Source organism: Sus scrofa, chromosome 6 (genome assembly GCF_054392235.1).
Source record: "Sus scrofa isolate SSC_HxYL_T2T_F1_AM1 chromosome 6, Sscrofa_HxYL_maternal_Yorkshire_Landrace_v2.0, whole genome shotgun sequence".
NCBI lineage: Eukaryota > Metazoa > Chordata > Mammalia > Artiodactyla > Suidae > Sus > Sus scrofa.
Genome location: NC_139388.1, coordinates 137,661,537 through 137,687,305, shown reverse-complemented (window position 1 = coordinate 137,687,305; position 25,769 = coordinate 137,661,537). Strand labels below are relative to the sequence as shown.

At 35.7% G+C, this 25,769-nt stretch overlaps 1 long non-coding RNA gene across 1 annotated transcript; it reads right to left on the bottom strand.

Annotated features, from left to right (window-relative positions):
• Positions 1-25,769, bottom strand: LOC146402831 (uncharacterized). The gene is made up of 2 exons (XR_014805170.1): positions 25,559-25,769; positions 1-2,649 (listed from the first exon to the last, which is right to left on the bottom strand). It is a non-coding gene; the product is annotated as an uncharacterized LOC146402831 (long non-coding RNA).

Below are 25,769 nucleotides of genomic sequence, written 5' to 3'. Positions count from 1 at the left end.
TATCTCTGCTTACTTCATTTATTTGTTTCTACAGAATGTAGATTAAAATGAAATATGTGAAGATATGAACTGTGTCTAATTTTGCTAGCCATCATGGTCATAATTTCCAGAACATCATAATAACCACAAGTAATTATTGAACTTTTACCAAATGTGAGCTACTCTGCTCGTGATTTACATGCATTGTTTTATTTAATATTCACAATTGTCCTATTCAAATTTTAGAAAAATCCTATGAAATACATACTACTATTATTTTTATTTAACAGATAGGCAAAACAAACTTAGAAATCTATGTGTTTGGCTAAAAGTCCAACAGTTACTAAGTAGTTATCAGGTGCTTCACTGCATATCCTTAAATTCTAAGCTATATGATTTTACTCATTATTCCTATACCGCTTATGTTAATCTAGAATAGGTATGGCACTAGTCAAATTTTGATTTGATATTGTCAAAGCTACAGAAGAACTCAAGACACACATACCTTTCACTGTGTCTGTTTACCCTCTGCAATTTTAAGTGGATAAGCACAAAAGCAGTATACATTGAATAACTGAAAATAATAACAGATTCATGTTACTTGGAAAGGCATCACATTTACTACCACTGAGAGACCATCTCTATTTTGTTTCTAAGGAATCTCAACCAGCTACTAGTATTTAGATATATGAATTTCTGAATGACTCATGGTTTCATCTGTGGAGCATTATCACATGTCCAAAAGCCATGCCATAATGATTTTCTTTGTAGTTTTTGCAGAGAAGGTCTACTGAGCTGAAGTTGGTGAACTTTTGGTACTTAATCTTAAGCCACATAATTTCCACAAAGATAAGTCTGGTGCTCCATTAATAATGTATATTTTAAGCCCACGAGAGAATCTACAAGAATGTTACCACAGTAGAAATTGAGTTTTCAGGAAGTAACAAAGACAAGTATACCTCGTTTAAATGAAATAAGAACATTTGAGTTATGAGAAAAAGAACACAATGTAAAGGAAATTGTAACTTACCCTTACATTATTAAATAGTATCACTGTTATCACATAACCATCAAAGAATCTGATTTATTTCACTGACTAGTCTATGAGGAGCCTGCACAACATTTGGAAAATATACAATAACCCATAAATGCATGTCCGGTGCTTATAGAAAATATTAGCAATTTAAGCACTTATGGTATTTCAAAGTTCTAAAAAAACTATCTTTGGAAAAGTCTAGAGTTTATACTTTTTTAGGAAAGGAGACATAGTTTTCTTCCCACTTGAAAGTCTTTGCATATGTGATTCAAAATCAAATCTAAAAATTATGGTGTTAGTGGTACCTCAGGACTCAATGCTTGTATCATCTTGAAATTCAATACACACACAAGAAAACCCCTGAAATTAAAAATATTAAATGAAAGTAATTTAATACTAAATCCCATCAATTTAAAATACAGGCTCAAAATGAGAGAGAGAAAATCATTGGAAGCTAGCCAGTGTAGGAGAAAGACTGAAGGAAAAAGGCTCACTTCTGAATGGATTGATCATCTTAATTTTCTATCAATCTGTGTGTATTTTGTTTCTCTATAATAAAATAAGGTTATGTAATATAAGTAGCCAATTTCAAACAAACCAAGCACCATTTGCAAAGTCAAGAATTAGCTCACTTCTAGTAGTTTCATTTTTAAATTTAGGAAACTCAGATTATTGCACACAAAACTTCAAATTTCAGCAAGAGAATGAAGTACTTACTTTAACTTCAAAATGAATTCTCTTGTGATAATACCTAAAACAAAATTTTTTTTTTTCCCACTGTACAGCAAGGGGGTCAGGTTATCCTTACATGTATACATTACAATTACATTTTTCCCCCACCCTTTCTTCTGTTGCAACATGAGTATCTCGACAAAGTTCTCAATGCTATTCAGCAGGATCTCCTTGTAAATCTATTCTAAGTTGTGTCTGATAAGCCCAAGCTCCCAATCCTTCCCACTCCCTCCCCCACCTATCAGGCAGCCACAAGTCTTTTCTCCAAGTCCATGATTTTCTTTTCTGAGGAGATGTTCATTTGTGCTGGATACTAGATTCCAGTTATAAGTGATATCATATGGTATTTGTCTTTGTCTTTCTGGCTCATTTCACTCAGGATGAGATTCTCTAGTTCCATCCATGTTGCTGCAAATGGCATGATGTCATTCTTTTTTATGGCTGAGTAGTATTCCATTGTGTATATATACCACCTCTTCCAAATCCAGTCATCTGTCAATGGACATTTGGGTTGTTTCCATGTCCTGGCTATTGTGAATAGTGCTGCAATGAACATGCGGGTGCATGTGTCTCTTTTAAGTAGAGTTTTGTCTGGATAGATGCCCAAGAGTGGGATTGCGGGGTCATATGGAAGTTCTATGTATATATTTCTAAGGTATCTCCAAACTGTTCTCCATAGTGGCTGTACCAGTTGACATTCCCACCAACAGTGCAAGAGGGTTCCCTTTTCTCCACAGCCCCTCCAGCACTTGTTATTTGTGGATTTATTAATGATGGCCATTCTGACTGGTGTGAGGTGATATCTCATGGTAGTTTTGATTTGCATTTCTCTTATAATCAGCGATGTTGAGCATTTTTTCATGTGTTTGTTGGCCATCTGTATATCTTCTTTGGAGAAATGTCTAAAAAACAAAAATTTAATGATTTTTTTTTTCTTAGAATTCTGTGCAGAGAATGTGTTTATTAAGTCAACAGTTTTTAACCAGAATACCTTTAACAGGTCATGCTCCAGTCAGATTACCGCATTATATCTCAAACTCAAATTTTCAGAAGGTCTATAAGTCTTGTTCCTTTTGCTATTACAATGTTTTAAGGGTTCATTATAAATTTTATTTTATTTTATAAATTTTAAAGTAGTATATCCTAAAGTAAATTTTGTATATATTTCTTAGTGTAATTGAATCAAGTATTTTCAAGCCTTAGAACAATAAAATATACCACAGTCTGTTGTTACGTAGGTCTTTAATTTTATTATCAAGAGTATACTGACGAATATATCCGGATGTGTTTTTATCCCAGGTCCCATTTCATTAGTGTGAGAGCTTAAAACACTCTTCATTAATGACAAAATTTTGATGTTGCATATCTTTATTCCCTTGTCATATTTTATTATCATGGTGATATTAATTTTGACACAACTGAAAACTTATAATGGTCCAATATTAAGAATTGAAAGTCTTTTCATTACTTCTGGTTATACACTGGGCCTTTTAATTACAGATGTAAAACATAGAGACTGCATTCTATTCATAAACTCTAGAAAAATGATAGTTTTGTTACATGAAAAAATTGCACTGATACAAATAATACATTTGCCTTTACTACCCATAAAAACATATATTTATACTTCGCATCAGTCTTTGTATAAGTAAAAAACCGTTTCTTCCTCTTATATGAGAAACTATTTCCTTTTTTTTTTTTTTTTTTTTTTTTTTTTTTCCTTTTCTGGGCCAGACCCACGGTATATGGAAGTTCCTGGGCTAGAGGCCTACACCATAGCCACAGGATTGCAGGATCTCAGCTGTATCTGTGACTTATACCACAGTTCATGGCAACACTGGATCCTTAACCCACTGAGTGAGGCCGGGAATGGAACTCGCATCCTCATGGATAAAAGTTGGATTCTTATCCCACTGAGCCACAACAGGAACTCCTATGAAACTGTGTCATTAGCAAGTCATTTCTTTCTGCTGAGTTTGACTTTTTCCTACACTAATGTTAGATGAATGGACTCAGGAGTCAGATTGACTAGACTTAACTCATGGCACTGCCACTACCTGGCTGCATGCCCATGGAAATTTACACATTCTCTCCTGCATCAATTATTCATCTATAAAATGGGAAAACTGGAGTTCCCGTCATGGCAAATCCGACTAGGAACCATGAGGTTTTGGGTTCGATCCCTGGCCTTGCTAGGGATCTTGAAAGTGTGAGCAACCTTAAAGCACATATGTCAAAAGAAATTTTCCCATAAGAAATAATGCCGTGAGCTGTGGTGTAAGTCACAGACACAGCTGGGATCCCGAGTTGCTGTGGCTGTGGTGTAGGCCGGCAGCTACAGCTCTGATTAGACCCCTAGCCTGGAAACCTCCATATGCCGAGGGTGCGGCCCTAGAAAAGACAAGAAAATAAATTAATTAAAAAAAAAAAAAGTAAAATGGGAAAACTACTGGCCCTACCTACTGAGTGATCTTGAGGGTTATAGGAGTTAATACATGTAAAGTCAGAACTATGCTAATCACATAAGAAGTACTGTGTTAGGTGTTATTATTCAGAAACTTGTTCAAGAGAGATTTATTGAGAGGTTACCATGTTCTAGGCACTCCTCATTGTGCAGAGAGACTGTCTTAGTTCCTAAGGTTGATCTGAAATGCCATTATTAATGGCAAACCAGTCACTCTACTAGGAACTGAGTTTATCAAGATAAACTCTCTAATCTCAAAACACTTACATCAAGGGAGTAAAATGACAATTATAACACATTGTGATAAGTATTATGATGGAAATATGCACAGGGCATCCTTGAAAGCATACAGAAGAAATGTAATGCAGACCAGTTTAAGTCAGGTAGGACAAAATGTGACCATTTATGGAAGAGGTAATATGTGTACTGATTGATGTAGGCTAAAGGGATATTTCTTGAAAAGTGTGAGCAACCTTAAAGCACATATGTCAAAAGCAATTTTCCCATAAGAAATAATGAGAAAAGATTACATTGCCTCATTTCTAGGACACCAGCTACAGTTATAGGTTAATTGCTGATTCTGGTACTGATTAAAAGAGCAGCAGAGGTCTCCTCTACTGGCCCCCTAGGGCAAAAATCGCAAATGCTGCAAGGCCCCCTTAGGAAAGACTGGTCAATAAAACAGCTTCTACTCTGCCCTATGGAACGTCACAAAGTAAAGGCTTTATATGACTTATTAGAGCTAGAGATTCCTTATTGACCTTGACTACTAAAAGGCTGCTCTCCCGATCTAATTCAAGGACAATCTGAATGGATAAAGCAAGAAAAATAACAAAACAACAACAATGAAAACAATAAAGAAAGGAAAGAATTATAGCATAACATACATTCAAAGCAAAACCACAAAGGTGAAAAAAAGCAGTAGCAGTGAGCAGCCATTTACCAATGATTAGCTTAAGATAGAAACAACATTGATGAATAGTAATAAATGTACGTTAAAGCGTCTAGAAAAAAATGTATACACATATTTTAACTAACGAAGCCACTGCGTTTCCACTACGAAATTAAAATTAGTTCATTGTGTTCTTTTTACCTGGTCTGGAGGTGTTAGCACCATGAAAGCAAGGAGCTCCTTAGAGAAGCCAGGAAACCTATTTAAAAAAGGAGTTCCCCTCGTGGCTCAGTGGTTAATGAATCTGACTAGAAACCATGAGGTTGCAGGTACAATCCCTGGCCTCGCTCAGCGGGTTAAAGGATCCAGCATTGCCGTGAGCTGTGGTGCAAGTCACAGACACGGCTCAGATCCCGTGTTGCCGTGGCTGTGGTGTAGGCTGGCAGCCATAGCTCTGTTCGGACCTCTAGCCTGGGAACCTCCATATGCCGCAGCTCGGCCCTAGAAAAGACAGAAAGACAAAAAAAAAAAAAAAAAACCATAAGAAAGGAAGTCAAAAATAAAAGCTGACAGAAATATATTAGGTATCAGGATTTTAAATATATTTGAACAAAAAAAATACACATTTGGCATGTTACTATTTTTTAATAAAACAATATATTTTGACATTCACTTCAATTGCTTTAAAAAGTCTGTAATTTTATTTTTAGAGGAAAAAGAAACAACCTGTGTCTTAATACTTGAAATTAGAGTCAATGAGCACACAAAAATCCTCATCTGGAACATTTTAGATAATGACTGTGGGAGCAAATGCATATTTGATTGTATGATATTCCATTTGTAGGATCTCTAAATGAAATGTTTTATTCTTTCTATAAGGCAAGAAATGTGATTCTCAAAGTAAAGAGGTATAGAAGCCATCTATGTCCAATGACTGAGCATAGCCTAAATTTAGCTCGTGTCAAATGAGTAATTTAAATTGATTTATCATTAGGCTATTGGTGTCTTTTTCTGAAATGTCCTCAGGAGAACTTACCTAAAAATAAAAAAGAGTGCCCGATTCCTATTAGCAACTAATTCCTGTAAAGTGGTTACCCCTCTCAGACGGCATAATAAAAGCATAGCAGGAGAAATGAAAACAGGGAAAGACAGCTACCTCTCCTTCCCAGCCAGCACCTCTACTTACCAAATCCTCTCAAGGCTAACTTTGTTCTGAACCAGCTGTTGGAGGTACACAACTCTAACCACTATTACAACCTCTACCATCATATCTGTGCATCTGTGCCGTTCAATGCTCTGAGAAAGGGGTTCAGGGAGAAACCTGTCAATTTAGAATAAAATGCCAAATTAAACTGTCACTGAAGAGTTTGAAGAAATAAAGACATTTGAGAAAAAAAAAAAAAAAAGAATTTGCCACTAACTTAATCTCACTAAAGGGAATCTTAAAGTATTATATCAGAAGAAAAAACTACCTTTCAAAAGGAAACTTTAAGAGATTAAAAAGCAAGTATGCAATGAAATTGAGAGATATATGAATAAGTCTAAACAAATGTTAACTATATGAAATAGTTCAGTAATATTTAAGGGTTAAAAATATGATAGACTAAAACACCTGACAACAATTCTATGCAAGGAAGAAACTGATTATTATTCAAGTATTCTAAGCCATTGCTATTCAAACTACATTACAGGATCAGAACTAGTCCACAAACTGTCTTTTACTGATCTGTAACAAGGATAGAGAGAAATTGAGAATACGAGTTTAGAAACTTTAAAAGCAATTTGACAGAGTAATTTTGTACTCTGTTAAATCTAGTAATCCAAAAGGTAGGCTTATATTTAGTGTGTATTTTATCATTTCACTTTTCTAGTAACATATGCCCCCCCTTTTTTATAGATCTATCAATCCATGAAAAATGGAAATTTTGAAAAAAAAATCTTTTACCAATGATAATTTGAAAGTATTGTCCACGAGTCCTATGTTTGAGGAAGAGTACAGAAATTCTTTTTAGATAAATATAATTAGTGCAAATGAAATACAATTCCACAGGTAACAACTAATTTTTTTTTAAATCAAGATAGAAGGAAAAATGCAGAATTAAAAATAAAACTGCCAATCTAACAGGAAGGCAGGAAATAAAAAGAGAAAGAAATAGGATATATTGAAAAGGGAGGGTAAGGAGGAAACAAAATACAAAACCAACTAAATTGACTCAGGATTTTAAATGAAATATAAAAATAAATGAATTTATTTATTTATTTTTAGCTTTTTTGGGCCGTACCTATGGCATATGGAGTTTCCCAGGGGTCTAATCAGAGCTACAGCTGCTGGCCTATGTCACAGCCACAGCAACATGGGATCCAAGATGCATCTGTGACCTGCACCACAGCTCACGGCAATGCCAGATCCCTAACCCACTGAACAAGATCAGAGATGGAGCCCACAACCTCATGGTTCCTAGTCAGATTCATTTCTGCTGTGCCACAACAGAAACTCCACATTTATTCTTTTAATGATACAATATCAGACTAGATTTAAAAATCCAATTTATGCTGTTAGTAAGCTATCTGACATAGAAAAAAAGCAAAAAATTAGCAAGTAAAACAATGGAACCATGGAAAAACTATGTATCTGGCAAATACAAAGCAAGAAAATGCTGATGTTGCTTTATGTAAGGCGAAGTGGTGTTTTTAGGGTTAAGAACGTATTAACCTATATGTTAATAAGGATTGCAGCTCAACAGGAAGAATTTTACCAGAGAATACACACAGAGAAATTATTAGCATTAAATGTTTAAGGCAGAGGAGAAAGTTTGAACGTGAATAAGCCTAGCATCCAACTTAAGATGTTAGAAAAGCTAGAATATACTTAATAGATAAAAGAAGAGATACAAAGATAACAGAAAGTAATGATAGTGAACACAAGATAGAGAGGATCAACAATGCTGCATTTAGTGATTTATAAAGACTAATAAAAAGATTTTTTTGAGCACTCATCAAGAAAATAATCAGAAAGATCAAACTAACAATTATAGAGATTAAAAAGAGGTCATAATACAGATATAGTTTAGGATTTTTTAAATAATGGAAGACAAATACAGACAATTCCAAATAAATTTTAAAATTAGAAGCATCAAATCACTCTGCACCCCTAACAACTTGCACCCAAACACACATATATACACACAATTATTTAAAATTAACAAAAGGAAAAAGATAAATTTGAATTGACCTATAACAATGAACAAAAATCGAGTCAAAAGAATCAGTATCGATACATTTATACCATACATACTACAAAAATCCATCGAACCCACAAAATTTTATGAGATTACTATTGAACATGAAACATTCACAATCGACATAGTAATAGAAAAATTAGAATGTCTTTTTAATTGACAAAACAGAGGAACTTTTATGAATTCAAATATATTAGAGTGAAAAACTGGCGTGCACCAAACCAAATCATATGTAGGTATACATTCCTAAAATTCAGCATAGAAACAAAATAATCCATTTTAAAATGTACGAAAAAATTCCAAACTAAAAGTCACAGAAAAATAAAACAGGAATAGCCAATAAACATAGAAAGGTTTAAATTAATTATGAAGTTATTGATGTCTTATAGTACCTGTTATATGGGGAAATATGTATTAATCCAAGTGGAGGATGCTGTGAGGCAGTGCCCACATCCCCTTCAGGGTTCCAGGACTTTCATTCCCTCAGCTGCAAGAAAGCTACCATCGAAAATCCCTCAGCTGTCAGCCTCCTTTAGAGAAACTAAGGAAACACATCAGCTGAAGATAACACCTCATCTAAGCTTACATTCAGAAACCAATGACTGTCTGATGCAGGGCCATAAAGGCCTGTATTCTTAGTTCCAATGCAGGACAACAATGAACAGTTATGCCAGCTTTAGATTCCCCAGGATGTTGGGTAAGACCTCTATTAAAACTGCACCAGAGCACTTCCCAATTCTGCTTCCTGTCCTTCCCTTTCAAAAGTGTTGATCCTAGGAACACTGCCTAATACACCTCCTGCTTCCTAATCTCCAGCTGCCACAGGGGAACCCGGCTGGTAACAATGGGTACCTGGCATGCTCTGAGAACGAAGTTGATGGAATAGGATTTGGGAACTGGATTGTCTGCCCTGTGGTTGGTAACAAAAACCCCATCACTGGTGGTGAGGGTAATAGGTACGAGCTACCAGTGCAATTGTTAAAATATTCATAAGATGCAGAATTTGCCCTTACCTCCCTTACTGAGCACTAAGCCAATAACTAAGGCTCAGTCACAACATGATCAACACAGGGAATATAAGAACTGATAAAGGAAGAAAACTATATGCCTAAATGGAGCTACAGGACCTAGTCAGTTGGGTCAGGTTAGCTGGTATAGAACCAAATTCTATGGGTGCATAGTTAAGAGCACAGAATGTATGCCAACATGTACAATTTTTAAAATCACATTTATGAGCAAAATCAAGTTAAAAGAATTTTATCCTCCTGAGAAGTACATCACTATATTATGTAAATAATTACATTTTAATCAGCATATCATAACCATAGCATATCATGAAGTTATAGGAATATTTAGAACATAAAGAGCATTTCTTAAAAATACAAAATATTTTTTTTGTTAAATTTCTGATGAATTGACTTGATTTTAGGATAATCAAAATGACAAAATAACAGAGAAACCATATATAGCAGGAAAAACTCCATGAATGTTATTTTTCACAATGAAATTTTTGAAAACAGCATCAACAACAACAAAACAGAAAAGCCAAGATTATATTATCTTTTAAGTACCTAGAGACTATCATTTCACTTACCAAAAAAGGACTGATATGTCTGCTTTGACAGTTAGGTGAGATGTTACCTTATGGTGTGAAAGAACACTAGCTGGAACAGGTGCCTGAATGGAAAACCATCCAACATCATCTACCAGCAAAAGCTAGTACAGAGCATATACAGGGGCAAGTAGGCACCTGCCTGAGGTAACTGCACTGGGTCCAATCAAACACATTGGTAAATGCACTGTTCACAACCAGAGATCTGCTACCTTAGGAACAGTTTTAATCATTTTAGTCTAAAAATATTTAAATCATAATGAGTTTTCCGTCACAACCTTTAAAAAGGCACTAATACAACTTTTTTTTTAACAACCATCCTATAGAGTGAACTCGATAATAAATGGATGCATAAACCCTAGGTGACTATAAATTTGCCCTGATATCTAGGGTGATTAGAAATAAATAATTAAATATGGAATACCATATGTCAATAAATATGTTAACTTTAGTTAATCACACATATTTAAATAATTATATAGAATACCCATTTCTAATATGTCATAGTCAAAGCAGTTACTAGAATCCCTAAGAAAATGTGTTATTTCAGAAAAACATACATTCAAATACCATAATGTGGTCTAGTTATAATAAAGACAGATTTTTTTGTTTGTTTAATGACAGGTCAAAAAATAGTTGTATTTTGCTTAATTGTTGCCTATTTTTTTTTTTAAATTGCTCTTTTTTTGCTACCCTAACTTTTATGGCAGTATTTTAACATCAGTATTGAGGCAAGCAAAAAACAATTCTCCCTTTGAAAGAAAATATTTCAAACCTTTCATGTAGAGATGAGGTAACCATATATTAAGTTTGCCACATACATTTTTTTTTTGTCATGAACAGAGGTTACATTTCTAATTTCTCTATGCTTCAAATAACTGGAATCTGAAGTATTAAAAGAGCTCATACATATTTTGATGAGCATAGGAACAGAGTTAGGGTTAGGAATTGTGTACATGTGACCACTACTGTCCTATTTCTGTCTTGGTTGACTACTAGAAAAGAAATCAGCGATATTGCTATGGAGCTGCAATGGAGAGACAGTAAGAGGAAAAAATAGCCCAAGATTCCACTAGACTTTGTCTAAGAGAAAATCCTGTGGTGTAAGTATTCTTGACTAAAACAAAACCCTAGTTGACTTTGCCATGCATAACTTTGAGAAACTTCAAAAGAAAAATAGGAGAAACATAAAATACACTTTGGTATCAGATTATTATAAAAAAATGAATTCTTATATTCCTCTATAATACTCTGGCAATTCAGAGCAATAGAAAGAAAGCCAACTTTGAAGTGAGAATACTTTCAAAGGACCTGCATTCTAAGTCCTCCATAATTCATTCTGTAAGTGACTTGGTCTCATTAACTGTGCCTCAGTACATTCATTTATAAAATGTATTTTATGACTTAGAGTCTAATGGTCTTAGATAATGATCATAAATTACAAAATAATCTAAAATCCTATTTCCTATATACATGTTATTGAGAATCTGTACCTTAAAATGAAATTAATATAAAAATAAAACTTTTTGTTTGTTTTTATAGCCTCCTTTTCACTCCATTGGTGGGGAGAAACTTTCATGCTAGAACTATGGACATGGCCAAAAACTTGACACCTGACACTGGACAGATGAGATCAACAACAGTTTCTTAGTCACAGATAGTCACAGTCCAGGGAAGAGGATACTGAAAGGGGCTCACAGAGGTTCTACTTAGAAAAGAGTGAACAATCAGGGGCTGCTGGAGGCAGACCTTGGTGTTTCAAGAAGGTCAGGTGACACTCTGGTTCCTGAGAGAAGATGTGATTGACCTGATTCAATAGCTCAGTGGGCTGGCAAGGAACTATAATCCCTACTCAGAGAGAAGCAGGAACTGTGCCCGGTCCCCCTGATAAAAGCATTGTTTAACTACAGGACCTTATCCAGGGGAACAGCATGGAGAAGAGAACGTATAGTTAACCATCATTTTAGTTCCTTAAGTTTAGCTCCTTCACTATACTTGTCACCAAGAGAAATTTGTAAAATTAAATGCTAGGCAGCCTGAAAACATTTTGCAGTCTGTGAAACTGATCACCTAATTTGAAAACCGCATCATAAATAGCCTTTTAAGGAGAACTTAACTTACTTAGGATGAAATAAAGGATGATGCTTTTCATGGTAGATCTTTTCTGGCAATAATCAGTACAGTTAATTTTCTAAGTACTTCTGAAATGCACTCAAAATTAGGGTCAAATGTCTTGAAAACTTATTATTGATTTAACTCGTAAGAATGCCTTCAAAAAAAAAAAAAGCTATTTAAATGTTTAGATCTTGGCAGTTTCAGTGGGAAATGTTTGCCCTTTACTGATCCTTTATTCCCTGTTTCATAGATGCTAAATAGCCTTTACAAAAAGCATCCTTCCCTCATTAATGGATTTAGCAGTATTGTCTTTTCCAAAATTTTTTAAAACTTTTTTTTTTTTTTTTTTTTTTTAGGAGAAGGGCATTGTTAATTCTTTAAATTCTGTCATGCTGTTCAGTTATAGTCCTGAATCAATTACACCATACTTTTATCTCACTAGAAATGTTTTTCACGGATATTCTACCACTTGTTCAAAACATTGCTTGGCAGGACCATATTTATTCATTACTTCCAATCATGCATAGATGAAATACAAAGTTTTCTTCCTTGTGAAACAGTCATCCTATTTTCTTATTGGTGTTTATATAATTACTGCATTGGCCTAAAACCAATCAATTCGGCACAGAATTATATTCATTATTGGTTAGAGGCTTCACATATCCACGTTCTCCATACACACATAGTTTGTCTATTATGTGGAGGTTTAAAATAAGAAAGGCTTGTAAAACATGGGTTTACATATCGAATACTCTGTAGTTAAAAGTTCCCTTCTTATACATGTGTTATTACCAAAAGTTTATATAATGTTTTTTACCAAAACACTATACAAATATAGTGTTCTTCACAGTAATACGTCCTTGATATTTACCACTCTCTTCCTCAATACCAATTTTCTCTTTCTTAGAAGTTCTACTTTATTACTTTTCTGTATTGATTCCTTATGCTAGGTTAGGATGATTTCAACTTGCCACTTTATCCATCTCTAAATTATTCCTGAATCTAATGAATTAGTCATTGAAACTACAACATATTTAAGAGGCCCCTTTCCCCCCCTAATTTCTAAAAGCAGGAGTACATTTGTGTACCATTAACATTAGGAAGACTTGTTATTTAGCAAAGAATAGCATTTGTATTTGTAGGATTTTTCAATATTTTTCCTAAAATTATAGCAAAATATATTCACACGAAAGAAAGCTTTCAAATACATTGAATTTAATGAAAACATATAGAACATTTTGTTCTTTCATGTTTTCATGGAAAGTATGCAAATGCATTAGACCAACCAATGCTTTAGTCTTCACTGTTTTTACAGTTATCTAAAGTTCTTGATTACACCAGATATATAAATTAATTGTGATACTCATAATTATTCATGTATACTTGGGGAGATGCCATTTGAGTGGAGGAAATAAAGCTATCAAATTTTACTGTTATATTCTTTTTTGGCTTTTTTTCTCCAATATTCTCTGTCAATATGCCTGTGCTGCAATATATGGGAGGCAGGTTACATAGACTGCTATTTCTCACATATCTGTATAAGAATTGAGCAGGGGGTATCTGAGCAATACCATACTGAGAATAAAACAGGTCAGTGGAAAAATGAGTAGCATAATTTAAAAATCTTAGATTCTTGGAGAGAGGCTTGAGATGGCAGAATAGAAGGACTGGAGCTCAACTTCTCTCCTAAAAACAACAAAATTCACAACTAAAAGCTGAGCAATCTTCAATCAAAAGGACTGGAAACCTTAAAAAAGATACCTTACTCCAGAAGAAAAAGAGGAGGCCACATCAAGAGGTAGGAGGGGCGATTTCATGATATAAACAACCCCACACCTCCCAGGTGGGAAGCCCCACAGACTGGAAACTAACTGATTCACAGAGATAGACTCACCTACAGGAGTGAGAATTTGGAGCCCCACATCAAACCCTCACGTGTGGGGATCCAGCACTGGGAGAAAGAGTCACTGGAGCATCTGGCATTGAAGGCCAGTGGGGCTTGTGCGCAGGAGCTCCATGGGACTGGGGGAAACCGAGACCCCATTCTTAAAAGGTGCACATGGACTTTCACGTGCACTGGGTCCCAGGGCAAAGTCAAGTCTCCATAGGAATCTGGGCTAAACCTGACTGCAGTTCTTGGAGGACATCCTGGGAAAACAGGGGTGAATGTGGCTTGTTGTGAGGGAAGGACATTGGAAGAAAGCTTTTGGGAATATTCATCAGTGGTGCCTTTCTCTGGAAGTGGCCATGTTGGGAAAATCTGGCCCCACCCATCAGTCAGTGCTGAGAAGCCCCAGGGCAAACAACAGTCCAGGTGGGATCACAGCCCCACCCCTCAGTAAACAGGATACCTACAAACCCCTCAGGCACACAGCTGCCTCTAATCCCATCCAGAGACTAAGCCCCACCCACAGAGGGATAGGAATCAGCTCCACCTACCAGTGGGCAGGCATCAGCCCCTCCCATTAGGAAGCCTACAGCAAGCCCCCACACAGACTTCAGCCATAAGGGGGGCACACACCAGAAGTAAGAGAGGCTACAACTCTAGTATCTGTAAAAAGGTCACCACACCAAAAACCTATAAAAATGAAAGACAGAATTATAACTCAGATGAGGGAGAAAGGAAAAACCCCAGAAAATCAGCTAAGTGATGAGGAGGTTCTCAGCATTCAGGAAAAAGACTTTAGATTGTTGATGCTGAAGATGATGCAAGACATTGGAAATAAACTGGAGGCAAAGATGGATAACTTACAGGAAGCACTGAGCAAAGAGATACAAGATATGAAACTTAAACAAGAAGAGATGCAAAATACAATAACTGAAATAAAAAAGTCACTAGAAGCAGCTAACAACAGAATACAGGAGGCAAAAGAATGAATAAGTGAGGTGGAGGGCAGATTCGTGGAAATTACGGATGCAGAACAGAAAAGAGAAAAAAGATTGAAAACAAATGAGGAGAGTCTCAGAGAACTCTGGGACAACGTGAAACGCACCAACATCCGTATTAAAGGGGTGCCAGAAGGAGAAGAGAGAGAGAGAAGGAGACAGAAAAAATATTCCAAGAAATGATAGTTGAAAACTTCCCTAACATGGGAAAGGAACCACTCACTCAAATCCAGGAAGCACAACCAGTACCATATAAAATAAACCCAAGGAGAATACATCAAGATGCATATTAATCAAACTAACCAAAATTAAAGACAAAGAGAAAATCTTGAAAGCAGCTAGGGAAAAGAAACGAATAACATACAAGGGAACCCCAGTAAAGTTATTGGCAGGTTTTTCAGCAGAAACTCTGCAGGCCAGAAGGGAGTGGCATGATATACTTAACATGATGAAAGGAAAAAACCTCCAACAAAGATGACTTTACCCAGCAAGGCTCTCATTCAGATTTGAAGGAGAAATCAAAACCTTCACAGATAGGCAAAAGATGAGAGAATTCAGCAACACTAAATCAGCCTTACAACAAATACTAAAGGAACTTCTCTAGGCAGAAAAGAAGAGACAGCAACAGGAAACAAAAATGCCACAAATGACAAGGCTCACCAGTAAAGGTACATATACAGTAAAGATACGAAAACATCCGTGCACAATTATACCACCAAAATCAGAAATCATGAGAAGAGGTGGGTACAAATACAGGACACTGGAGATGAACTTGCAATAAAGAGAACAACAATTTAAAACAATCACATATACATATAAACTCTTATATCAAAACTTCAGAATAACTGCGAACCAAAAATCTACAATTGATACACAAACAAGGAATCTCTGGAGAAGAAATATATCTCATAGTAAATAAGTGTATAATCCACCATGAAGGGGGTCATATGACATCATTCTTGGAACGCTGAAGTCTTCTTAGATCTGATTCTGATTTCCTCTCCATCAAAGAATTTATGATAATTATAACTGAATAATGCAACTGTACAATTAAATAATACAGTTCTACAAATGTATTATTAATAACCATTTCTCTCCATGGTACAATGTAAGGTCTATAATATCTTGTTTATCACATCACCTAGAATGGTGTAATGCCTATATTGAAGAATCAATAAGATGTAACAAATTGTGAGGACATATTTATATAGTTACACTGTTTTTTAACCAATTTATGCATTTTATATTTTACTTATTTTCAGAGGGTGTATTGTTTTTGTTATTTTTACCAGTTATTCTTTTTATTATGCTATATAATATATTTAATGGTATATAAGGCCTTCTTCTTTATAAATTTTAGTTGTATAATATACACAATTTTAATATAATGCTAATTTTTAAAGAAAAATTGAAATGTAATAGATAATACTAAATAGTAAAGATGAAAGCCATACAAAATGGGATAAAGTATAGAATAAATTTCCTATTTGTCTCAGCGTATTTTCTGTTCCACTTTTCCAGAGGGAGTCACTTAATCTGTTTCTTAAGATCCATGATATAATAATCTGTGTGAATGTAACTGTGTTTAAATATATGTATTTTATTTTGTAAAAAAATAAAAAATAAAATAACAAAAAAATAAAAATCTTAGATTCTTATATTTGGAAAAAATGATACAGAAGAAGGTCTTAACTGCTATCTGAGTATAGATAGTTTCAAGTTTTTGTTGAGTCTAAAATGTTAATATTTGGAGATATCATATTAAGAAAAAGAGTATAAAGTTAGAAGTACAAAGTTAACTTCAGGTCCTTTGAATAGACTGGTAAAGGCAAGTGAAGCATAAGCTTCATCAGTTTTGCCATGCATCTCTACTTCTGTTTATAAAAATATTTACAAAATGCTATATCCATGACTGGATACATCCATTTAATTTAAAAGTTGGGTCTTATTTTGACTTCAAATCTGCCTTCCTCATTCTTTTTAATTTTTTTTGTTATAGTGGACTTACAATGTTCTTCAGTTTCTGCTGTATAGTAAAGTGACTGAGTCATACATATATACACACTATTCTCACATTATCTTCCATAATGTTCTGTCCCAAAGAGATTGGATATAGTTCGCTGTGCAGGACTTTATTGCTTATCCATTCGAAATGTAATAGTTTGCATGTAGTAACCCTAAACTCCCAGTCCATCCCACTTCTTTCCCCTCCACCTTCCCCTTGGCAAATCTGCCTTCTTTAGATGTTTACCCATTGTCTTTTGGAAGTACTCAGAACATTTGCCACTTTTTCATGATATCCATTTAAATGTTTGAATTAATCTTCTATCTCTAACCAAAGTTTTGTTTGTTTTGCACTCAGTGCATCTCTGATTCTCTCAATTATTGTTTATATCACATACATTCGCAGTCTTTCTGAATTCTTTTAACTTGACATTGTCCTTCTCAATGTGAAGGTTACAAACTAGATACAATTCAGCAAGTGTTAATGTAATAACAATCCTACTTTCCATCCCAATATTATTGTGATTCAATCCACCTTATTCCCACCCTCAATACCACCGCAGTGGAAAATAATGACATATGCTTAAGGTAATCAGGTTAATGCTAAAGATAGTTAACCAGAGCAGTCTCCTATCTGAGAATTTGCTGTGGTTTTAGGTTATTTTATTCTGCCTTAATGTTAAATTCTTTCTTGTTCAATCTATCAATTAATCCTAGAAGAAAGGACCATGTGTGGGTCAAATCTCTTGGCTGAATATTGCTACCTTTTTGAAATATCCCTCAGTGCTTCTACACAGGACTTAAAAGATGCCCTTGAATACAAAACAACTTGCAAGCCAGTTTTTAGAGTAAATTTAAGAGATGTTTTCTTATTTTGCAATGAACATAGCTGAAGAATATATTTTATTAAAATGCAACTGTATTGAATTCACAGGTTTACCTTAAAAGTAAACATCATTTTTTGCTGTATTCAGTTTAGCCTATGGCATATTTTAACTATCATATATGCCATGTCATCATCTTTTAATCATCTGAGGGAGTGAATAATGGGACTTAGAATCAAAATTATCCGTATGTTTACTAAGTAAAGTATTAGGGCACTTTTATTACTACTGTCTCCTGGTACTTACCTAGCAGAGTGGCTGGCATGATTGTTTTCCAGCTGGTAACAATACCACAGAGAAAGATTAGAGTTAGTATAGATGAAACCATATTGCCAACTCTGATGGAATCCATAAAGATATAAACTCCTTGTTTTACTCCATTGTTAAAAGATACGTTCTTTCACACAAAGGCTGTAGCTCTTCCTAACAAATGAAAGAGAACTAACTTGTTTTCTTTGAGATCTAATTTTATCATCAGTGTCAATCACAAAGACTAAATTGACTGAGTTGTAATTCACAACTCAGTCATTAAGATGATATAAGTAAATTAAGCAATTAGACATGTGTTCAATCATCCTTGAATGAATGATCCAATATTGAAAGGTACCAAAATTTGGAGGATGATTAAAGTACAAATGATTCAGTTCATTTCAGTTTCACAAAACTGAGTCCAGAAAATGGAGGAGAAGATAGTTGTTAAGTAACTAGAATCTGAGTGTCAATTCTGGCTGCACAGTCTTGAAGAAGTCACAATCGTATCATCTGTCTTTCTTCATCTATGAAAATAGGAATAATAGGAGTTCCCATCGTGGCTCAGAGGTTAATGAATCTAACAAAGAACCATGAGGTGGCAGGTTTCAATCCCTGGCCTCGCTCAGTGGGTTAAGGATCCGGCGTTGCCATGAGCCGTGGTGTAGGTCGCAGACGCGGCTCAGATTTTGCATTGCTGTGGCTGTGGCGTAGGCCGGCAGCTACAGCTCCAATTCGATCCCTAGCCTGGAAACCTCCATATGTCGCAGAAGCGGCCCAAGAAATGGCAAAAAGACCAAAAAAGAAAATAAGAATAATACCTTCTCTCCCTCCTATATAAAACTTCTAAGAAAGATAATGAGAAAGGTCAGCACAAGACTGGGAGTTCCCATTGTGGCTCAGTGGTAATAAGCCTGATTAGTATCCATGAGGATGCAGGTTCAATCCCTGGTCCCGCTCAGTGGGTTAAGGATCCGGCATTGCTGTGTTGTACGTCATAGACATGGCTCGGATCCAGCGTTGGATGTCTGTGGCTAGGCTGGCAGCTGTAGCTCCAATTCAACCCCTAGCCTGGGAACTTTCATATGCCACAGGTGTGGCCTTAAAAAGATCATCACAAGATTTATAGTTGATTGGGAAAGGGAAGCAAATAAACAAATAAAAAATACAAAAATGTAAGATGACACTGTGTTTTCTTAAGTTTATGAAAGTAAAATTTTGTTGTTCCTAGAGTATGGCTGAACCTATGATTTGTTCATTTCATCTATGACATCTCATTTAAACTTCACACAACCTGGCAGGAGACATATTAAATGTACATGAAAAATTAGGAAATCTTCTCTGAAAGGTTAAAGCAGTGCATTTAATAATTTCCAGGTCTGGGATTTTACTCTAGCAGCTCTATGTGATTTCAAAGTCAAAGTCTGAGTACTTTCTGTAATATCAGAGGACTATTTTGTGTTGATTCATTGTGTTGTAATCTGGTTCTTTGTATTATTGGTAGATTTTTCCAGATTCACCTTTGAAATCAGAAAGGTTAAATAGCTCTTTTTAAAGAAATATCATAGCAAAGATTTGTTTTATCTATTTTTCTTTTCCCCAATGAATTAATTGACAGGTTTGGTGTTATGTAAACAGAGCTATCATGATACATATAGGTCACATAAAACATTTTGAAATGAAAATCAATCCCAGCATTTGAACGAAGCTTTAAAAAGCAAGTAGAAGATAATAAATTGTGATCATAATTTTTGCCAACATAAATATATTATTCTTTGCTTTAGAGTGCAATTATCTTCAAATAAATCCATACAAACAGTATTTGGACACAATACAGTGAGTTATTTCTGCTCTGTAAGGTCCATTAGATAATTTCTGCACCACTTATATATAGACTTTTGTGTTGAGGTGACACTAAAATAAGACACTGTGGGTGATGGACAGTTACAGTGAGTCTATTCCATACCACAATCATTTGTAGAACTCTTGATTTGAAAATGCCAGCCAAAAAAGTCAGAGAGCTCAATGTTACTTGATAGGACATGGCAGGCCACAATAAATATCACCTGTGATCATTACATTTGTTTTTCTGGAGATGTTTATAGTAACAGGGGAAAGAAATCAATCCGTTTAAGAGGAGAGGTAACTGGACAAATTTTAAAAGAGAGATTAGGTATAAGATGCTTCTGATAGATGGCAGAGATACAAAAATATTAAATGAATGAATGAGAGAATGAGTTGCAATCAAGTATGAACTCAAATTTGCACACTACTAAGTACAAGATTTCTTTCTTTCATTTCTTATGGCCTGCACCTGGAACATAGATTAATTCAGACTAGGAAAGCAAGGAATCTGAATAGGTCTTTACAGACAAAATCCTGGACTATATGCTCTCTTTCCTACTTGAAAAAAAAAATAGGCAGTGTGAAGGGGTGGGTCCTCTGAGAATCATCAAATATTTTTCACCCTCTGACTGAAGTTCACAGACAGCTTTCTCCGTGGAGCACTTGATCAACAGTGTGTGTGAGCTGTGAACGCCTGGGTTGCCCTGCTGGGAGCAGGGTGCTCTGTCTGTTAAGGATGTACATTGCTGTCTGCAAGTTTTGTCAGCAGGAGTCTGAAAAAAAAAAGCCAAAGAAAATTCAACAGAAGTAATTCACAGGGGGGCGAAGTCCACACATCAGTAAAGTGGAGGTGGCAGAGTGTTTCAGCATCTACCAGGAACACTATCAGAAAAAAATGAAAGTGCTACTTTAGATTGTAAGGAGCAGCATGGGGTGAACTCCACAAAGAGAGAAAATAACACAAATTGTCTACCTGTGATAAACTAGTCAAGTTCCTGGAGTAGTGGTTTCAGAACATCCTTCCTTCTTCCTTCTGGTCAATTGAATGCCTTTCAAGTGGGGGTGATTCAGAGCAGGGGTTGTATTTAGAGTAATCAAGTGTTTGAAGATGAAACATTTAGAAATGTATAATGTCTAAGTGGTTATGGCTTGGGCAAAAGAAAAGAGTGGAAAGGAAACTACCTTCACATACATAAAAAGCATGTTTATTTTACTCTTCTAGACCTTTAAAACATATGACAAGCCATTTTGAGCAAATAAAAGGGATTTTCAGGCTTATACAATGTGGCATTCTGAAAGGTTGACATTCACCCCAAAGAGATTATAAGAGACTATATACATATATATATAGTGCCACCCTTCACCCTACTTCTCATTTCTTGATAGCAGTGCTTTCCAAATTAGCAAGGAATTTGATATGGCTCACATCATTATTGTGCTTAAAAGACAAAAATGGGAGCAAGGAAGTCAAAGGTAGGGTCTCTGTCTTATCTAATGAGTAGAAACGTGGTGTTATTTAGCCTGTGTGGCTTTGGAATTAAGTCATAACAAATACAGATATACTGTTCCTTTTTATTTTAAAAAAGCAAGAGCTTCATTATTCATGCATTCATTTAGCACATACCATTGTAGATTTTGGTATTCTATGTTTTGCATGCCTCTAATACAAAATCAAGTAGGAATGTCATTAAAATTTAAAAAAAGTATTATGAAACCTATCAACCACCTGACATTTAATTTAAATCAGAGCTGCCATTCATTTTTAATAACATTTATGAATCTCTGAGGTGGAAGAAATCAATACATATTTTTAGAAAAACAAAATCAGCAGGAAGCCGAAGACCCTCAGCTATACTTTGATTTTCTCCTGGAAAAGCAGCAAACAACGTTGTTTTGTTGTTCCCGTTATCTAAACGTTCCTGGATTCCTTTAGTCATACAGCAGTGTGTTGTTAGAGAAACATTTTTACTAAAAAGCTAAAGCCTTCAAAGCGATTGTTTACTCTGATCCTCTCACATCTTTTCCTTCCTCTCTCTCTTTCTCTTTGTGCTTTGATTACCTAAAAAGACAAACAAAAGTATATGAAAAAGATTCTGCTTCTTTTGTTTTCCAAGACTAACAGGAATCAAGGAAGTTGAATGCCAGAGTCTGGGGAGCATTTGCTGGAGGGAGAGGGGTAGGGACAGGGCCCACTGCAAGCACAGACGGAAGTGATTATGAGGGAAGGAAATGTTTAATAGAGAAAGTGGTTTTGAAATATATTCTGAGGCCTGAGGGGGGACATGAATTGGCACTTTTTGAAGACAGAATTTTTACCTTAAATGATGATAAGGCTGGTTTCAAGGATCAAGGAAAACATTTCTGAGGAGAAGGTGGATTTTCCTGACTAGAGTATAAGATGTTCTAAAAAAAATCAATAGTTGATTGTTATATGGTTATATCAATTATCAAATGATAAATGTTCTAGAACCTCAGAGAGCTAATGGGCCAGAGGCCAGATAGCCATCATACTAATGTAGCGTTTTTATAATTATATATCAGACTCTTTTTTAATGTTTATAGCAGCTTTATTCATAGTAAACAGTACCTGTTACCCTAATGTTCATCAGCTGATAGATGGGTAAACAATCTATTTTATCCCCTATTTTTCACTACTGAGTCAGTATTCCACTGTAACGTAATTGGATTTGTTTTCTTGTTTTATTTTTTTTCTTTAGTCCCAGAGTATTTTATATTTTAAGAATGTATTGGACCATGGTTGACTTTCAGTGTTGTGTTAGTTTCAGGTGTAAAGTGACTCAATTATACATACATAATATATATATCCATTCTTTTTCAGATTCCTTTCCCATATAGGTTATTGTAGAATATTGGATAGAGTTCACTGTGCTATTAAGTAGGCCTTTGCTGGTGCTCTATCAGGCCCTTCTGAAGTGAATCCCAATCCAAATTTCTATCTATAGAGACTATCACTCTCCCACCAGCCTGAGTCTGTTACTCAGAGCTTCTCACTTTTAGCACTACTGATGTTTTGGGTGGTAAAACTCTTTGTCATGGGGTCTGTCCTGTGCATGGGGAAGTTTACCAGCACGCCTGCCTTTATGCATTAAATACCAGTAGCAGCTCCCCATCTCTGGACATTGCCATATATTTCTTGAGGGGAAACAAAATTGTTGCTCATTGAGAACCACTGCTCTAACCTCAGTGAACTGCTGCACTACTTTTGGAGTAATAAATTCCTTTTTATTGCCTGACCATGCACGATGTTTCACTATTTTGTGCCGTGCCCATTGTTTTCTGTGTTTTCAGTGCTTTCTTATCTTTATCTAGCACACTTCTTATTCTGTAAGCCCAAACCTAATGTAACTCCCTGTGAAATTTCTGACCTCCCCAAATAGTAAGTCACTTCCTTTTCTAAACTCATAGAGCACTTTATATGAACTTTATCAGACTCTAAAATAATCATCTGTGTAAGCATAGATTTCTCTACTGCAATTCAGAGTATCTAAGGACAGGAATTTATCTCATCCCTTTTTCTCACTTGCACTACCCAATATAATATACTAGACCTCGGTACACCAAAAGAAATAACCACAAAAAACACCAGCAAGAACCAGGGCTGTTCTAAAACAAATAGTATGCACCGCTCATATTATCCTCGTGGTATTATTATGAGGTAAGTACTATAATATTCCCATGTTACAGACAAGGGACTGAGGCTAAAAGAGGGTAAGTAGCTTGTCCAAGTAAGATATAGTCAGTTTGAACCCAGCTGATCTGATTTTACACCTACACTTTGCAATACTAATATGCAATACCAGCCTCCCAAGTAAAGGGATTAATATGTACAAAAATAAAATTGTTAAAGCATTGATTTATAATGTGGGAAGATGATTTGGTATCACTGACTTCTGATGAAATAGAGAGAAATGTGCAGACCATAGAGATTCAGCTTGACATAATTTAGTAGCCCTAATATATAGAGACAATACAATTCCAGAGATAACGTGAATGAAATCCACTTTTTGGCATTTCAAATAATGTAGGGTTTAGGGTTGATAAAGGACAGTCAGACAAAGATTGGTCACTAAATTTAAGGAAAATTGAGAAAACTAACTGAATTTATAGGAAAGCCTGCTTTTATCTAAATCACACAAAGCAAAGCAAATAACTTTATTCTGTCAGTTGACACCAATTCTCATGCAAGCATTGGTGGTCTAAGTATGAGGCAAATTATGTCTTTCCTGTCTCTATTAAACCTCTGCAAAATTTTCATCCTACAATAAAATATAGGGATGCCCAAATATACTTCCTAAATTACTCACTTTCTTTAGCAGATTGTCTTAAAGTTCAGCGACTGTAATGAATAAAGTAAATTTGAGAGTAGTAGATTGCTTTTTTTCAACAAGAAGAAATCAAATAACACTGTATAGCATGCATTTATTTTATTGTTTTTCTTTTTTGTCTTTTTTTGCCTTTTTCTTGAGCTGCTCCCACGGCATATGGAGGTTCCCAGGCTAGGGGTTGAATCGGCGCTGTAGCCACCGGCCTACGCCAGAGCCACAGCAATGCGGGACCTGAGCCACATCTGCGACCCACACCACAGCTCACAGCAATGCCAGATCCTTAACCCACTGAACAAGGGCAGGGATCGAACCTGGAACCTCATGGTTCCCAGTCGGATTCGTTAACCACTGAGCCACAATGGGAACTCCTAGATGCATCTAGAAATTAAGATTCTTGGAGTTCCCGTCGTGGCGCAGTGGTTAACAAACCCAACTAGTAACCGTGGGGTTGTGGGTTTGATCCCTGGCCTTGCTCAGTGGGTTAAGGATCTGGCATTGTGGTGAGCTGTGGTATATAGGTCGCAGATGCGGCTCAGATCCCACGTTACTGTGGCTGTGGCCTAGGCCGGTGGCTACAGCTCCAAATTGACCCCTAGCCTGGGAACTCCATATGCTGCAGGTGCGGCCCTAAAAAGACAAAAAAAGAAATTAAGATTCTTAGTCTTCAAAGATCACCTCTGCAGATAATTTCTCTAAGAAGCACAAAGCTGTCAGAACATGGTTATATATGTTTAAGTATTACCTTGAAATTCTCAGCAGGTCTCACATAGTCATTGATGGTTGTGACTATCAAACTTGTATCTATCCCTTAGGTACCTCTGTTTGCCAATAACATGATTACAAGAATCAATGGAATTGTGTTACAACTGTGTAGTATATTCAGAAATTCCTTGCAGATATGGAAAAATACCAGACAAGTTATTATTTTTTTTTCTGCAGCCATTTGTGAATAATGCTATTCTTTTTAGTCTGCTAAGGTTGAACAAACTGCAGAAGGGATATAAATGCAGTTTCAAATTCATTTCTATTATTCAATGCCAGCTTCTTGCTAATGGGTAGGATCTAGTCATTCAGCTCTTACTAGCCTAACAGTGTCCTAATATTTAATTTTTTAGTTAAAGATTATGTACAAATTAATTATTTTCAAATAACTAAACAATACTCTGTTCTTTATCTACCACTGACCCCTGGAACAGATAATCCCTACTTTCCTAAATCTGTAAATTGATACTAGTGTAATTTAGCCCATGCCCTAGTCCAAGCTATTGTTCCTACCTGGGCAGGTGATCATTTGGTAATCCCACCTCTTTTCCTGTTGCAGCTCTCCAGTCCTCTGCATCATCAAAGTCTGTATCCATCATCATCTATATTTAGTTGATGGGAAGAAAGAGTGAGAATCACTTGAGGGAGATTTCTAAGGGCCAGGATTCTAAGTCACACTCATCACAATGTGCCTATTCTGCAGGTCAGAACTCAGTGGTATGGC